Below are 16439 nucleotides of genomic sequence, written 5' to 3'. Positions count from 1 at the left end.
AGTGGGTGTTTGGCATGGCAGTGAGCAGGCTGGCTAGTGGTCTTTGTCGCTGTCTGCTGGCCACACATAGGCATGGTCCTCCCCTTTCCTGAACAGCCAGAGTGAGTCTGTGCTTGAAAGCAGGGACACAGGAGACTCAAAACAGGAGGGTGAGAAAGACTGAGAAAGGACCTATGAAGACAGCACACACTACAGGGACATTGCCTGGTGAAAGGATGTGGAGACACCAAGTTGCCCCATTTTTCCTGGTGCCCTACGCAGCTGCGTACTGCTCCGGCGGCCAGCCCGATCCCCCGGCTGGCTGAGACGGCCAGGAAAGCTGCCCCTGCTCCACCTCTTCCCCAAAGCCCCCACTCCTGCTCTGCCCCCATGCTGCCTCTCCCCACCCCTGCTCCACTCCATTGCCCCGCCCCACTCCACCCCTTCCCCTTAGCTGCATCCCGGTGGACTGCAGGAGGGATCAGTCTCATCCTGCACTCACCGGGCGCCCGGAAGTGGAACGACCTGGCCCCAGCCTGCTCTGCTCCACCAGCTCCCTGCTGCGGCGCTGGTGAGTGCTGGGGGGTGTTTCCCCACACCGCCCAAGTTCCAAGGCTGGGAGCAGAGTGCAGCAGGCTGGAGCTGGATCACTCCACTTCCCACTGCCCCGTGAGTGTGGGGTCTGGCCTGCCCTGCAATTACCGGGCGGCGGGAAGTGGAGTGACCTGGCCCCAGCCTGCTCCGCTCTGCCAGCTCGGACTGGGGGACGGGGTGTTGTGTAGGGCACCAAAATGTCTAGGGACAACCCTGAATAGATTTTTCCACAGGGACCGATGGCTGTTAGAATAGAGCTATTCAGGGTGCTTGTACAGGCCTAGACTTTAAGAACTTAGGTGTATTTTTATCACTCAGCTAGTGACAGGGGTATAAAACAAAGAACCAAAGTCCCAGTCTGCCTGTCTGGGCCTTCTCTCCCTAGGAGAGTCTGAGCCCTTGTTCGTAGGTGTCATAAGCAGATAGTTAAGGGTTAATGTCTCTTTTACCTGTAAAGGGTTAAGAGGCTCCATAAAGCTGGCTGACACCTGCCCAGAGGACCAATGGGGGACAGATACTTTCAAATCTTGGTGGAGGGAAGTCTTTGTTTGTGCTCTTTGTTTTGGGGGTTGTTCGCTCTTGGGACTAAGAGGGACCAGACGTCCATCCAGGCTCTCCAAATCTTTCTGAATCAGTCTCTCATGTTTCAAACTTGTAAGTAATTAGCCAGGCAAGGCATGTTAGTCTTATTTTTGTTTTCTCAACTTGTAAATGATCCTTGTTTGCTGAGAGGATTTTACCTCTGCTTGCTGTAACTTTGAACCTAAGGCTAGAGGGGTTTCCTCTGGGCTATATAAATCTGAAAAGTATTTTCCATCCTGATTTTACAGAGATGATTTTTATCTTTCTTTGTTTAATTAAAAGTTTTTTCTTTTAAGAACCTGATTGATTTTTCCTTGTTTTAAGATCCAAGGGGATTGGGTCTGGACTCACCAGGGATTGGTAGGGGAAAAGGAGTGGGGATGGTTAATTTCTCCTTGTTTTAAGATCCAAGGGGTTTGGATCTGTGTTCACCAGGGAATTGGTGACGCCTCTCAAGGCTGCCCAGGGAGGGGAATGTTTTGGGGGGACAGGGAGTGATCCAGACACTAACTTCTGGGTGGTGGCAGTGTTACCATATCTAAGCTAGTAATTAAGCTTAGAAGGCTCCATGCAGGTCCCCCACATCTGTACCCTAAAGTTCAGAGTGGGGAAAAAACCTTGACAGTAGGCTAAGGCCTTTGGCTAAGCAGCAGGGGCAGCCATACACTGGGAAGTGAACGGTCACATCCTCACCTCCCAAACCCGTCACACTGAACTAAGGTGGGGTTGGGCTGTTAGGAAGATGATCCTGTCCCAATAGTGCCCATCACCACCAGATAAAGAAACAGATCTTAAGGGAGCATCCGGTCTGGCAAGAAATCTCTTCTCAATGGTTGTGGTTGTGAAACCGTCATTTCTGTAGAGTTTATCTTTATGGCCCCCGCTTTTCTGTTGTCAATCTGTCTGGTCCTCTAATTCTTTCTGTCTGCTGCAGAATTAATTTTACTGGGTGTAAGTTAATTAGGGGAGCGGGATGTAATTGGTTAGAGAATTCTGTTACAATAGGTTAGAACTGGTTAATTACATTTCAGTAAAATGATTGGTTAAGGTCTCGCTGAGAATATTACCATATAAACTGGGGTCAAACAGGCAGTGGACGGGGAAATTGGAATCATGCTTGGTAACGGGGGGATGGGAATAGGGAACGGGGAACAGGGACACAGGCAAGGCTCTGGACTGTCGGAGCTGGGAAGGGGGACGTGAGGTAAACACTCTGCAGTGTCAGAGCTCGTAGACTCATAGACTTTAAGGTCAGAAGGGACCATTATGATCGTCTAGTCCGACCTCCTGCACAACGCAGGCCACAGACTCTCACCCACCCACTCCTGTAACAAACCCCTGACCTATGTCTGAGCTATTGAAGCCCTCAACTCGTTGTTTAAAGACTTCAAGGTGCAGAGAATCCTCCAGCAAGTGACCCGTGCCCTACGCTGCAGGGAAAGGTGAAAACCCCCCAGGATCTCTGCCAGTCTGCCCTGGAGGAAAATTCCTTCCTGACCCCAAATATGGTGATCCGCAAAACCCTGAGCATGTGGGCAAGACTCACCAGCCGGACACCCAGGAAAGAATTGTCTGTAGGGATGTGGGGTAAACGCTCTGTGGTGTCAGAGCTGGGTAGGGAACACTGGGGAACGGACTCTGTCCGTGTATAGAGATCAGCCTGACTGATGTGAAGGGCTTTGGAATCTGCTTGCTTGGAAACTAACCCCAGTAAACATCCTTCTATCTGCGCTTCGGACTTCTGGTCTTTTGCTGCTTGCTGTCTGTGTGACAAGAGCCAGGGAAGCGGGTAGGGGAAGGGATAGCCCTCTAACAATGGCTCCTTGCTCCTCTCCCTCCAGGCTCAGGGATCAAGGATGGGCAGGACTCCAGGCTCTGCTTGAGGGATCCTGGCACAGGGGCTGGTGGGGGAGAAAGGATTGTAGATTCTGACCTGCACTCTGGAGAAGAGGTAATAAGTGAAGGAGTATTTTTGATTCTTACGTTGCTTCAATGTCCCCAGGGCTAGAATTCTACATTCCATAGGGCCAAATGAGGGGGTGAAGCCATTTGGCTAATGAAAACCAGTGATCCAGGGGAGGTTTGCACTCACAACCTCAGCACTGCCCTATAAGTACTGTGTGCTAATCAATTGAGCCACTGGAGCACCTGTTAATTCCTAGTCTCTCAGTCCCCTAGGTTGATAAAGGCAAGGAGTGACCCCAAAACATTCTCAGTGGGGTTAGGAGCTGGTATCAACAAGTGTTGTACTTGGTGGGGTGGATTCTTCTTAAGGCTTCCAGGCACCATTTGACCCTTTTGTTCGTCCCTGTGTAATAACAGAGCTGACTGAGACTCACTGTAGAGTCTTGCTGCAGACCAACAGATCTGAAATCACTGATCACCAGGTCTGAGCATTCGTCCTGCTTTGGGACAGTGTCTCTCATCCAACAAACTGCCCAGTCTGCGCTAGCAGTGAGGATCCCTCCCTAACAGCTGAAATCAGGGAGAGCTGTGTGAAGTGCTGGGACCCAGGGGTGCCTAAACAGGGGCGAACAACACCCCAGGACTTTTAAAAATGGGAGGGCTCTGCCTTGCCACTTTGTAATGACCATAAGAGTGAGTGAGGGTGGGGAGGGGGCCGAGAGCAGTGAGCGGGAGGAGGGGTCTTGGGGGAAGAGGCAGGGTAGGAGTGGAGGTTAGCAGGAGAGGTGTGAGGAGAGGGCTGCCCGCAGCAAGTAATGGGGGTGGGGGCATGCAGGGGAACTGCTCCCTGTCCCAGCTCACCTCTGCTCCGTCTTCTCCCCTGAGCACGCTGCCCCCGCTCTAATTCTCCTCCCCTCCCAGGCTTGCCGCACTAAACAGCTGCTTAGCACCGCAAGTCTGGGAGGCGGGAGAAGTGGAGCGGCACCAGCATGCTCAGAGGAGAAGGCAGAGGGGAGGTGAGCTGGGTTGGGGAGCTGCTGCAGGGGGGGCTGCCTGGCTCTTTGCCATGGCCCCCACCCCAGCTCCGCCCCAGCCCTGCCCCCCCCGCCCCTCCCCCCTGCACTCACTGCATGGTCCACTCCTCTGGCTCCCAGCCATGCTGCCGGCGAGTGCTGTGGGGCAGTTCCCTTCTCTCCCCAAACTTGGGAGCCAGGGGAACAGAGCAGGCTGAGGCCCCAGGCCTGTGTGTGGGGAAGCAGAGGGGGGCTGGTCCCAGGCCTCTGTGGGTGACAGGGGGTTGGCTACTTCCTGCAGGAAGTGGAGTGACCCGGCCCCAGCCTGCTATTGCACAATCCCCAGCCACGCTGCACAGCATGACCCAAGAGGGAGTGGGGGGCCAAGCAGATGATCCAGCACGAGGGGGTCATTCTCATTGGTAGCTGTCTCGTGGCAGTGAGTTCAACAGGCCTTGGCACATGCTGTGTGGGGCAGGAGGTCCTTGTATTTGGAGCAGTGGGAGTGAACTGCGTGCAGTTGTGTCTCTGAGCACAACTGTGAATGTTATGGTGTGTGTGGGGGGTTATTGTGAGTGTGGCTGGGGGTGTGAATGTTTCTCTCTCTGGGGGTTGGACTAACATGTCCCTCTGGGTGTGTTATATGTGAGTATTCTTGGGATTGTGTGAGTCCCTTTGTGTGTGTGTGTGTGTGTGTCACTTGCTGCAGAATACAAAATCCTGCAAAGCCATTTCCTACTGGTTAGCCTAGCAACACACTGATACAGTGTCACAGATGCACACACACACACAGAGCAGGGCTCAGCAGAAGGCAGCAGGGACACACACGTCTCCCCTGGGCCAGCTTGGACAATTGTCCATCACTACTCGGCACAGTGCTGGTGCCCCCACACGAGGGTGGGCAGTGACCGGGGAGAGAGGGCAGATGTGCTGGATCTTTAAAAGCAGCAAAGAGTCCTGTGGCACGTTATAGACCAACAGACGTATTGGAGCATGAGCTTTCGTGCGTGAATTCCCACTTCGTCGGCTAGATTCAGAAGGAAGCACTTTGGGAAAATCAGTCAAGGCCCTTAGCAGAGCTGGGACACAGACCCAGTGACCCCTGCACCACCCTGGGAGGGCAGTGGGGTTTAGTGGTCAGAGCAGGGAGGGGCTGGACACCAGGACCCCTGGGTTCTATCCTTGGCTCTGGAAGTGGAAGGGGTCTAGAGCAGGGGGACTGGGATCCAGGACTCCTGGGTTCCATAGGGGAGACTGTTTTTCCCTGTGCTTCCCTCCCTCGAGAGCCCAGCCCAGCCCCCTAGTGGAGACTGAGCAGGAGTCGGGGGAGTTGTTCTCCCACTCTGGAGTTATGATTCAAACTCCTCCCCCAGGGAATGTGACATCACAGAATCTGCCCCCCCCCCCAACATAGAGAAAACTAGTGGGGTTAGGAGGGTTCTAGCTGCAGACACCCCTTGTCATTGCAAAAAGCCCCCAAAGCTACTTGCACCCACAAAACACCCTCTCAGGGTATACACCCCCTGCTAGGACAGGACCTCTTGCTCCCACCCCTTTTCTTATCACCACAAGCTGCTCCCAGCCAGGCACCACACCCCATTCACACACCTTTTGTCACTACGTAACTCAGTGGCAATCACTGCCCCGAAGTGACTCCGGTGCAGGCACTCCCCACACGAACTCCCCACACCGGATTCTGTCCACACACAGAGAATTCTCTCTGCCCGGCTCCTTCGGTTCATCTCGCTGCTCCCCGTACTGCCGCCAAACACTGCTCATCTGCATAACCCCGCCCACGGATACGTGACACCTTCTGTCCTGCTGGTTTCAAGGGAGTGAGTTGCCCTTGGGGAGTGAGCAGGTCACAGCACGTCACAGCCCCAGCGCACGTCACAGCCCCAGCCAGGCCGGCTCCAGGCACCACCTCAGCAAGCAGGTGCTTGGGGCAGCCAAGGGGAAGGGGCGGCAGGTCGGGCTCTTTGGCAGCAATTCGGCAGCAGGTCGCTCGGTCCCTCTCGGAGGGAAGGAGCTGCCACCAAATTGCCACCGAAGAAAAAGGCAGCGCAGTGGAGCTGCCACCGAATTGCCACCGAAGAATAAGGCAGCGCAATGGAGCAGCCGCCGATTGCGATCGTGGGTTGTTTTTTTTTCCCCGCCGCTTGGGGTGGCAAAAACCCAGCCCTGGCCCCAGCACGTCACAGCCCCAGCACACATCATAGCACGTCACAGCCTGGGGAAGGGAGATATTGGGGGAGGGGATGAGGGGAGAATGAGGGACGGAGAGACCCAGCCTTATAGACCCATAGGGGCAGGGAGATATTGGGGGAGGGGATGAAGGGAGGGAGAGACCCAGCCCCATAGACCCATAGGGGCAGGAGATATTGGGGTCAGGAGGAGAGGAGAGGAGGTTGGCAGAGACCCAGCCTGGAGTGCAGGGGAAATGAGGTGGGGTGGAGGGAGGTGGGGAACATAAGAGACATGTGTGGAGTGGTGAAATGTTGGTCCAGGGAAACTGAGTCTCTCCCAGGACATGCTGTGCAGGGGGGAGCACAGGGGCAGAGAGAGAGACCCAGCCCCACAGAGCCCAGGAGGGATATTGGGGACAGGGGAGGGGTGGAGGGATGAGAGACCCAGGGCCATAGAACTCCCATGGCTCCCAAGTTTGGGGGGAGGGGGGAACCACCCCACAGCACTTGCTGGTGGCATGGCTGGGAACCAGGGGAGTGGACCAGGCTGGGGCTGGGTCACTCTACTTACCATGCAGTAAGTGCAGGGGCAGAAGGGCGGGACTGGGCCGGAGCAGGGGCAGGGGCCATGGGGAAGAGCCAGGCAGCCCCTCCTGCAGCATCTCCCAGCCCCAGCGCCCCACTGCTCTGCCTTCTCCCCTGAGCACGCCGGCACTGCTCCACTTCTCCTGCCTCCCAGGCTTGCGGTGCCAATCAGCTGTTTAGTGCGACAAGCATAGGAGGGGAGGAGAATTAGAGCGGGGGCGGCGTGCTCAGGGGAGAAAACAGAGCAGAGGTGAGCTGGGACAGGAAGCGGTTCCTCTGCACGCCCCCGCTCTTGTTACTTGCTGCGGGAAGCCCTCTCCCCGCACGCCCCCAAGCCCCCTCCCCAGCTTACCTCCTCTCCACTGCCTCATCTGAGTGTGGCTTTTGGTTCCCCCAACCACTTGGCACCCTAGGCAGCTGACTAGTTCGCCTAGTGGTTGCACCGGTCCTGGGCACTGCCTATCAGCAGAATTCCTCCTCCTCCTCAGTAAGATTAAATCTCTGCAGCTAGACAGCTGGTGCATCTGCTGCACCACAGTCCCCCATGCCTGAGCCTCCCTGCCAAAGCCCTGCACCCGGTTCCAGAGAATTAAGTCTCATATCTCACTGGGAACTCGACTTCTTGTGCTCAGAGAGTCTCGGCCCCCCTCAGTAGCTGACCTGAGAAACACAGCGTCTGCAAAAGCAGCAAAGAGTCATGTGGCACTTTATAGACTAATAGACATATTGGAGCATGAGCTTTCGTGGGTGAATCCCCACTTCGTTGGATGCATCAGTGTTTGCCTTTTCCAAAGAAGTGCCTGGAGTGCCTTTATTTTTATGTGACCCCGTGGCCTAATGGATAAGGCATCTAATTTCGGATCAGGGGACTGAGAGTTTGAGTCCCTTCGTGGTTGTGCTTGTGCAGCTTTACCTTTGGGCTAAAAGTCCTGCTCCCTTCAGGGCTGAAACCTCTTTTTGGCTGCTCAGGCCAATGCTCTGGCTTCAGCTAGAGCCCTGGGAAGGAGTTGGGGGGAATGGGCATCACAAAGGCTGGGGCAGGAGCCCCAGGTGCTTCCAGTGTAACCTTTGCCCTTCCTGACTTGCCAAAGAAAATGGGCGGCTGCCCAGGCTAGTGTGTAGAGCAGTTTCCCTCTTCCAAATGTGCGCCAGTCTCTGTGTTTGAGGTGGTTTGCTACATGGAGCCTGGGTGTTTCTCTGCTTCTCGCCAGCTGGAGAAAAGCCTCTTGGGGTAAAATCTCCTGCCCCATGGCAAAAGTGCGCACCTTGAGTGGGAATGGTAAGAGGCCCCACCAGGGGGGCTGGCCCTGCTTTCCTACCCTTTTCGATAACGGCCACAGAGCATCAGCAGCTGCCTCGCATGCTGGTCTGTGGGTGGCCTTCAGTGGGTGTTTGGCATGGCAGGGAGCAGGCTGGTTGAGTGTTTTTGTGCCTGTCTGAAGGCCACACATAGGCATGGTCCTGCCCTCCTCTTGCCCTGTCCTCGGTTGTTGTGTGGCTTTTAAGCCTTCCCTTGGAGCTGTCAGCGCCAGCCGCCTCTGCTCTAGGTGCCCAGAGGAGGAGAGGTGTGCTGGGCTCCAGCCTGGGAAGCCTGGCCCTGGCACTCCTTCCTTTAAATGCCATGTGGGCAAGAGGAAGAGCTGCAGCTACAGGGACCAAAGTTGTGGACATCAGATGAAGGAGCAAGAAACCAAACCAACAGGTCAACCCCCCGGAATCTCTAGCTACACTGTTAAGTTCTAGGACCCCACCCTATAGCTGCCAGCTGGACCAAAGACCTATCTCCAGTGGGCATCAGTGACCCATGAGGAGGAGAAAAAAACCTTGCTGAAGTTAACCCAGGTAGAAAGTAACTATACACATTGAGCTCCAAGACTTTGAAGCAAACTACAATATCTGCAGGAGGTCCCAATGACATTTGAACTCAGATTCCAGGATTCAAAGTCCTGAGTGCTGCCCATTACACCATGGAACCTGCTCCCATTTTGTTTTCTAGACCCCTGTGTCTCTCGGCTGACTGGTTTGCACTCTGCACTTATTGCTTCCCACCAGTGGCTTCCTCTCGCAGGACTCTTTCTCCTCCTCCAGCGACTGTTGTCCTGCACTATGGGATCCGCGGGTCCTGCCCTGAGTCCGCACATCCCCCTGCTTGGTCTCCATTCCCTGCAGGCTGCAAAAATGTCAGGGGAGGACGCCCCTCCCTTCACTCAGTGCTCCCGCTCATATCGGCCAGCTGCAGCCTCATCTCATGGAACTCGGGCAGCTGTCACTTGATCCGGTTGTACAGCACAGGATCACTGGCTCCCCAGCCTGGATGCTCTTGTGGAAATCCCACAGGCAACACTGCAGGACTTGGCACCATTGGTTTCTTTGATATTGCGGTGTTTGCCTGACCGCTCGAACAAAGCCGCCAACTCCTCCCTCACCGACTTCCGTCAATCCCTCTGGTTGCCATAGAACCCTCTGATGCTTTCCTGTTCTGCCAACACCGCCAGGCCTCACCCCCCTGCTCCTTTATCTTGCAAGCTCTGGATGTTCAGCTTCCAACGTCCTCTGCCCTGGGTCAGGGACAGGGACAGCTCCAGGCACCAGCACAGCAAGTGCATGCCTGGGATGGCAAGCTGCAGGGAACGGCCTGCCAGTCACTGTGAGGGTGGCAGTCAGGCTGCCTTCAGCAGCATGCCTGCAGGAGGTCCTCTGGTAAAGTGGATGTTGCCTCTCTCCTGATTCCTGAAGAAAGGAACCTTTCCAGGAAATGGCTATGGATTCTGGGAATCTACATGTGGCTGGTGGAGAAGCACCAGGAATCATTTGGTTCCTAGCACACAAGGCAATTTAAAACTGAGTGCCCAGACAGGGCTTGAACCCTGGATTCTCAGATTAAGAGCTTGATGTGTTACCAACTGAGCTAGTTGAGATCATCTTCCCCGTTCACCCCAAGAGCGAGCAGATAGGCAAAAGAGAGGCAAAAAATGTCCCCAGAACCCCTCCTCTTTTTCTGCACAGCCGCTGTCAGCAGGATTACTCCTCCTCCTCCCTTCTGTGCCTCAGTGTGACTAAATCTCCACACCTAGACAGCCGGTCCATCCGCTGCACCCCAATCCCCCATGCCTGAGCCTCCCTTCCAAAGCCCTGCACCTGGCTCCATAGAATTAAGTCTCACCTGTTGCTGGGAACTCAACTTCTTGTGCCCAGAGAGTCTCAGCCCACCTCAGTAGATGACCTGAGAAACACAGTGTCTGCCTTTTCCAAAGAATTGCTTGGAGGGTCTTTTCTTATGTTACCATGTGGCCTAACGGATAAGGCGTCTGAGTGTGGATCAGAAGACTGAGGGTTTGAGTCTCTAGGTGGTTGTTTTTTTGCAGTTTTACTATTGTACTGAACGTCCTGCTCCCTTCAGGGCTGGAACCTCTTCTTGGCTGCTCAGGCCAATGCTCTGGCTTCAGCTAGAGCCTGGGAAGGAGTTGGGGGTTGGGTATCACAAAGGCTGCGGCAGGAGCCCCAGGTGCTTCCAGTCTAGCCTTTGCCCTTCCTGACTTACCAAAGAAAGTGGGCGGCAGCCTTTGCTAGCGTGTGCACCTGTCCCTGTGCTGGAGGGTACTTGCTACATAGCGTCTTGGGAGCCTGGGTGTTTCTCTGCTTCTTGCCAGCTTGGGAAAAGCCTCTTGGGGTAAAATCTCCTGGCCCACAGCAAAAGTGAATACCTTGAGTGGGACCAGTCAGAGGCCCCACCATGGGGGCTGGCCCTGGGCCCTGCTTTCCTACTATCTTCTGATGTTGGCTACAGAGCATCAGCAGCCGCTCTGCATGCTGGTGACCTTCAGTGGGTGTTTGGCATGGCAGGGAGCAGCCTGGCTGGGTGTTTTTGTGCCTGTCTGAAGTCCACACCTAGATATGGTCCTACCCTCAGTTGCTCTGTGGCTTTTAAGCCTTCCCTTGGAGCTGTCAGCACCAGCTGCCCAGAGGAGGAGAGGTGTGTGGGGTCACTTTTACAGATGCCCTTTCATTGGTACTGCTCTTGCTCAGCTGCACAGAAGAGTTTTCATCCCCAACCCCTGCTTAGCAGCCCTCTGGCACCATTCCTGAGGCTGCCCTGCCTCACTTTCTTCCCACCATGTTGGGAAAGACAGCTCTCATCATTAAAGATCAGATGGGCCAACTAGGGGCAAGTAAGCCCCTTCTGTGTTTTCCTACTGCAGATCCCAAGGTCAGGAACTCACCTTGGGTGGAGGCACTGCTGTGCTCCCAGAGGGCAAGCCATCTCTGCACAAAGCATAAAGACAGGGACTACCAAAGCCCAGAATTGAACCAGGGACCTTTAGATCTTCAGTCTAACGCTCGCCCAACTGAGCTACTTTGGCAGTTGCATGACAGTATTTTGGCCTGTTGCTTCTCTATCTGGGATGTTTTTGTCAGCAGTCGCACACAAAAAGGACAGGAAAAGAACGGCTGCTTCACACCCCCACTGGAGGAACCCGGCGCCCTTAGCTGTGGTGAGTAAGAAGTGTCTGTTAGCTGACAGGGCCTGTCCCTCAGGAGCTGGAACAGTAGCTGCCACCTCACCCTTGGCTCCAGGCTGTGAGAAATGCTCATTGCCTGGCTGCATGGGCGGATGTTGCTCTGTGCTCTGGAGAGCGTCTGTATAGGTCTTTCAACCCCCCGTCTTCAATAAGACAGTCTGGTAAGGTCTCAAGTGTCCCCTCCGGCCTGGCAGCTGAGAGTCTGTGCAGACATCAACCCCCCTGCCAGCCCCAGAGCCAGCAGCAGCGCCAGGCCCCCCCCAGCACCACAGGGGCACTCAATGCACGTGCTGTGGGGAAATGTCTCCTTAGTGTCCAGCTGCTAGAGTGAGAGTCAGGAGAGAGCAGTGTCTGGCTCACCTTGGGGAACAGAAGAGTCCTGATGAGTGCGGATCTCCCTCAGCCTCCCCCGCAATGCTGGTCAGTTGTATTGTCACTGTGATAGTCAGTGCTTCCCTTCAGGGCCGGCCCTAGAGGGGTCCGGGGCAAATCCCATGGAGTCACTGCTTGGCTCCTTTCACACACTAGAGAGAGGAGCAGAACCAGGGTTATGGCTGATCTATGGGGCACTAGGTGAGTGGCAGAGGCTACAGGCACTGAGAGTTTGCCTGACACCTCAGGGACACAGGGGGAGGTGGTATCCCAGGCATCTCTATGAAAGGAGCAGAAGAGGATTTACTTGGGGTGGGGAGAGACTTGAGAGTGTCTCAGGGGGTTGTACACAGGGAATTGCTTGGATAAGATACTGGCTAAAACACAGGCCTCACTGTGAGCAAGATTTGAACCTGCGCAGAGGAACCCTATTGAATTTCAACTCCAACACCTTAACCACTCAGCCATCACAGCTGAAATGTAAAGGTGCCCCAATGCCAGAGAAACTGGTAAAGAATCACAATGACCAGGTGTGAAGTCATCTGAACTACAGAATTCCCACAGCAAACCTGGCTCCCAAAGCACAGGGGGGATTTGGGTTTGTTCTCTTTGCTTAGCCATGTGCAGTCGCACAGAGAGCGCATTTAAAAGTCTCCCCTCCCACAGAGCGGGAATGGGAAATTATTCTCAACTTGAAGCCTGATGCGAACGAGGATGTCCGGACCACAGGGCTATGGATTGACCTTTGCTATAGAAACCAGTGACACACGGAACCAGGCTAAGGAAAATGTTTCCTGGAGTCAATAACTGGATTAGCAGCAGTATTGTGCAGAGAAATGTCTCACACGAGGAGACAGCACATTGGTGGTTTGGCAGCAGAAGTCACAGCTACAGCAGGGGAGGTCTAGATTTGGTTTCTGGCCAACAGAGGAAGGAGTTTTATTATCTCCAAATTTCAGTAGAAAAATTCAGACCCAAACTGTGTGTGGTGGGAGTTTCTCTGGTTTCGTTTGTTTTTCTCATTTGAAATGTCCTTGATCATTTTTCTGGGAAAACTATTTGGACAAGGCAAAGGAAGAGTTAGAACAATTACAAATCTCCATGGGAGTAAAGAGGGTCTCTCAGCACCGGGGGATGGGTGGAAATTTTCATGGAAGGGAGTTGAGAAGATAAATGAGAGGCTTTTGCTCCAGCAAAGGGAGCGGCTTGGAGTTTCATTTTTACCAAGTGAATCCCCCCACACACACACACACTGCTTCCCTGCTGCTGCTACCCCAGCTCAAATCTCACTGACACCCCCAGCATGTGATCTACAGCTTTCTCCTGCCAAACCCTTATCTATCAGAGACAAAATCCCCTCATCTGCCCCTTCTCCCAGCTCAGCCCTCTGCCCCCAGAGCCCAGGACAACCCTGACCTAGCCATGCCGGGGGGTTGGGCTTAATCTTCAAGGTCGAGCGCAAAATCTTCAGCCGGGGATGTTTCGCTCCCTTCCCACCTCGGCCCAAGCGGCAAGGGGGAAATGGATGAGACACGCCGACTGCAAGACACCTCTCTCCCACTTCTCTATAGCCTTCTGTGACTTTATTAATATGAACTGGGACCGTAGGGATCATTGTTGCCACCACTGTTATATATGTGCAGCAAATATTGTGCAAAGGTTGTCGTGTGAGGTGTCTATGACAAGGTTATGATTTGCTGGTTATAATTTTACTGGCTGTGCGTTCCATTTTTGTATTTGAAGTTATGAATATGGGCTATGTACTTGTATCTCAAATGTATTTGATTCCAAGTAGTCTCAGTATCATCAGCCCCCAAGTCCTTCAGGAGTCCATAGCAAAGAGACCCCTCCACCCACAATCCTGGACTCCTTGGGAGGTGCCTCCCACACTCCCCCCCAACCCAATGGGGCATCAAGGAATAAAGTGGCAGCATCTGGTGTCAGTGGGGTTCAGTGGCTCAGGCCAGACACCTGAGCTGGGGACCCACCCCCATAGCACTGCTCGAGGGCCTGGGCCCGGAGTGTTCACAGCCCCTTCCTTACCCCTCCGAGCCCAGCCGGGCTCCTCACCTGGAATAAAGCAGAAGCATCTGTCGGCCTCGCTGCTGTCCAAGTTCCAGGTGCTGCTGTTGTCCCACAGGAAGCGGGCCGAGCTGCTGGGGCTGGGAGAGGGATCCTCCACCTCCTGCCCTGGGAAGGCTCGAAGGTCCCCACTGACCGCGCAGGGCGATGCCTCCTGCTGGAAATCGGGGCTGGGCTCCTGGGGCTGCTGCTGCCCACACAACAAGCCCCAGAACCACCCTGCCCGGTTCTGCACCAGGGCTGGGTCCTGCTTGCCCAGCTGCATCCTGGCCCAGCTCCATTTTGGCCTTGACGGTGCCTCTCCCACCTCGGCGCCTGCACTGGGAGCAGGTTTCCTCTTCCAGAAGGCTGGACACTTCCACTTCCTGGCCCGGCCGCGAGCTCCTTCCCCGCCACTGGGGACGGTTGGGCCGCTCGGCTCCTGGGGAAGATGGCAGCTGCTTTCCACAGTCTCTGGAACCGCCTGCAGAGCCTTCTTCCTGAACATCCTCAGGAGCCTGGCCATCCTGGAACTGAGCGGGGAGCAGATGTGAGTCTGGGGTCAAGGCAGCCTCTCACTAACCAACTTGTTTGGTCTCTCCCCATCCCTGCCCCAGCCAGAGCAGCTCCTCCTCCCCCCACGGGGGAGCAGGGAGTGCAAGCTACACACACTGGCAGGAGTTCATTGCATGATCTGTTCCCCCTCAACCTTCCCCCTCGTCATCCCTGGGGCTGCAAGAACCGGGGAGTCTCGTCCTTTTCGAGCACTGGGGTCAGTCACAAAGACCACTGGTCACTTTGGACAAGCAGCTCCCTCCTGCCAGCCCAGGACACACTCACACTTCCTCCCACCCATTCCCCACCCAGGCTAGAGAAGGAACAGAACTCAGGAGTCCAGACTTCTCCTGGGAAACCATTCCCCACTTCAAAGTCCCTAGACATAGCAAGGCCAGGGCCCCTTCGTTTCCCATTGATTTCCATGCTCAGCAGCTCCCCGGGTCCGGCCCAGCTCAGAGACTCTCAGCCTGGGGAACAGTCTCCCACAAGGGAAGGGCTGGGAGCCCCATTGCTGGGACCTTGCCAAACACGCTGGAGACGGCTCTGGAGAAGCCCCTCCCCAGTCTGAGAGTGAGGGGCTTCTGGGGGCTGTTTGCAAAACTAATGTACTTTGGGAGAGATTCTCTCCCCCTCTTTCTGCCTCTCCCCAGACAGACAGGGGATGCCACCATGGAGCCCTATTGCCACTCACTCGCTCTGGTGATGAAGCGATGGATGAAGGATGTTCAATGTCATCCCTCGCCCTTCTCCTCACTCTCCAAGCCCAAGACAGGCTGGAGAGGAGGGTGGTGACCTGAGGAGTTGCCCTGCCCAACCAGCAGGCAGGGTGATGATACTGGGCGATCAGCTGGCTGTGAAAACAAGAGTCTGTCTTATTGCCAGGGAAAGGAGAAACTTGGCCAGCAGCAGGGGGTGCAGAACATCACCCTAGTGCAGGGGTGACAGCGCCTTCGGGATCCTGAAATCCCAGCACTTTACACACCTTCCTGGAGACTCCCAACCCCCCTGGGCTGTCAGAACTGCAACCCCAACCCTACTGATGACAAACAAACCTGGGGAGGGGAAGCTACTGACTCAGGGTCACACCAAGTGTCAGAAGTATAGATGGGACCCAGCAGTCCTTCTTTTCAGGCCCCTTTGCTAACCACTGCTGCACACTCCCTCCCACAGCTGGCAATTACAAGCAGGCCCTCATGGCCGCTCCCCCTGCCTATGAGAGGGAGTGTGCTCCGCTGGAGACACTGGACCAGGGGACTGGGAGTCAGGACTCCTGAGTTCCATTGACGGGATTTCATACTTTCCCGCTATTGAAAAGTGCTGGTAATCTCCCAGACAAAGCTGCTCTGACAGTGCTAATCAGCATCTGACCATTCAAGGACGGAGAGCACTGCCCAGGAGGAGGAGTGTTTGGCTCTGGGGTTTCCCTTCATCCCAGTCTAGAGAGAGGGGCCCAGCCATGGAGTTTGGCTCAAGAAGACCAATTATCCAGTTTGTTAAGGGCATTTTGAATTCCAGTCCTGTGATCCAAAGTGCTTGGTGTCATTTGCAAATTTTAGAAGCATGCTCTCCACTCCATTTTCCAAATCAGTAATGAAAATATTGAACAGTACCAGACCCCGGACTGATCCCTGCCAGACCCAACAGGTACATCCTCTCTGTTGGACAGCCAGATATGGAGAAGGGCTCTTGGAGTCTGGGCTTTCAACCAGCTCTGCACCCACATCACACTGATTGCATCTAGACCACATTTCCCTGGTTTGCTTGTGAGACTCTCCAACGGGACTGTGTCAAAACCCTTAGTAACACCGAGCTAGATCCCATCTACTGTTTACCCACCTTCACTAGGCCTGGAACCCTGCCGAAGAAGGAAAGAGGATTGGTTTGGAATGATTTGTTCCTGACAAATCCATGCTCACTAGTCCTAAGAACCAAACTATCCTGTTGGTGCTGCTGACAAACTGATAGTTTAAGAATGTACTCCAGTATCTCTCCAGCTATGGAAGTGAGGCGAGCTAGTAAGTCTCAGAGTTCTCTTTGTTCTCTTTTAAAGATAGGTCCTGTCTTGTTGAAGGGTGGGAAGATGT

The 16439-nt window shown here is 54.7% G+C and overlaps 1 non-coding gene across 1 annotated transcript; it reads right to left on the bottom strand.

Moving 5' to 3' along the window:
• Positions 1-11132: 11132 nt before the first annotated feature.
• On the bottom strand, positions 11133-11205 carry TRNAF-GAA (transfer RNA phenylalanine (anticodon GAA)). Its single transcript has one exon. It is a non-coding gene; the product is annotated as a tRNA-Phe (tRNA).
• Between the last annotated feature and the right edge of the window lie 5234 nt (positions 11206-16439).

The sequence above is a fragment of the Gopherus flavomarginatus genome, chromosome 7, assembly GCF_025201925.1.
Source record: "Gopherus flavomarginatus isolate rGopFla2 chromosome 7, rGopFla2.mat.asm, whole genome shotgun sequence".
In the NCBI taxonomy this organism is placed as follows: Eukaryota; Metazoa; Chordata; order Testudines; family Testudinidae; genus Gopherus; species Gopherus flavomarginatus.
The sequence above is the reverse complement of the archived record's forward strand: the minus strand, read 5'-3'. Positions and strand labels throughout refer to the sequence as shown.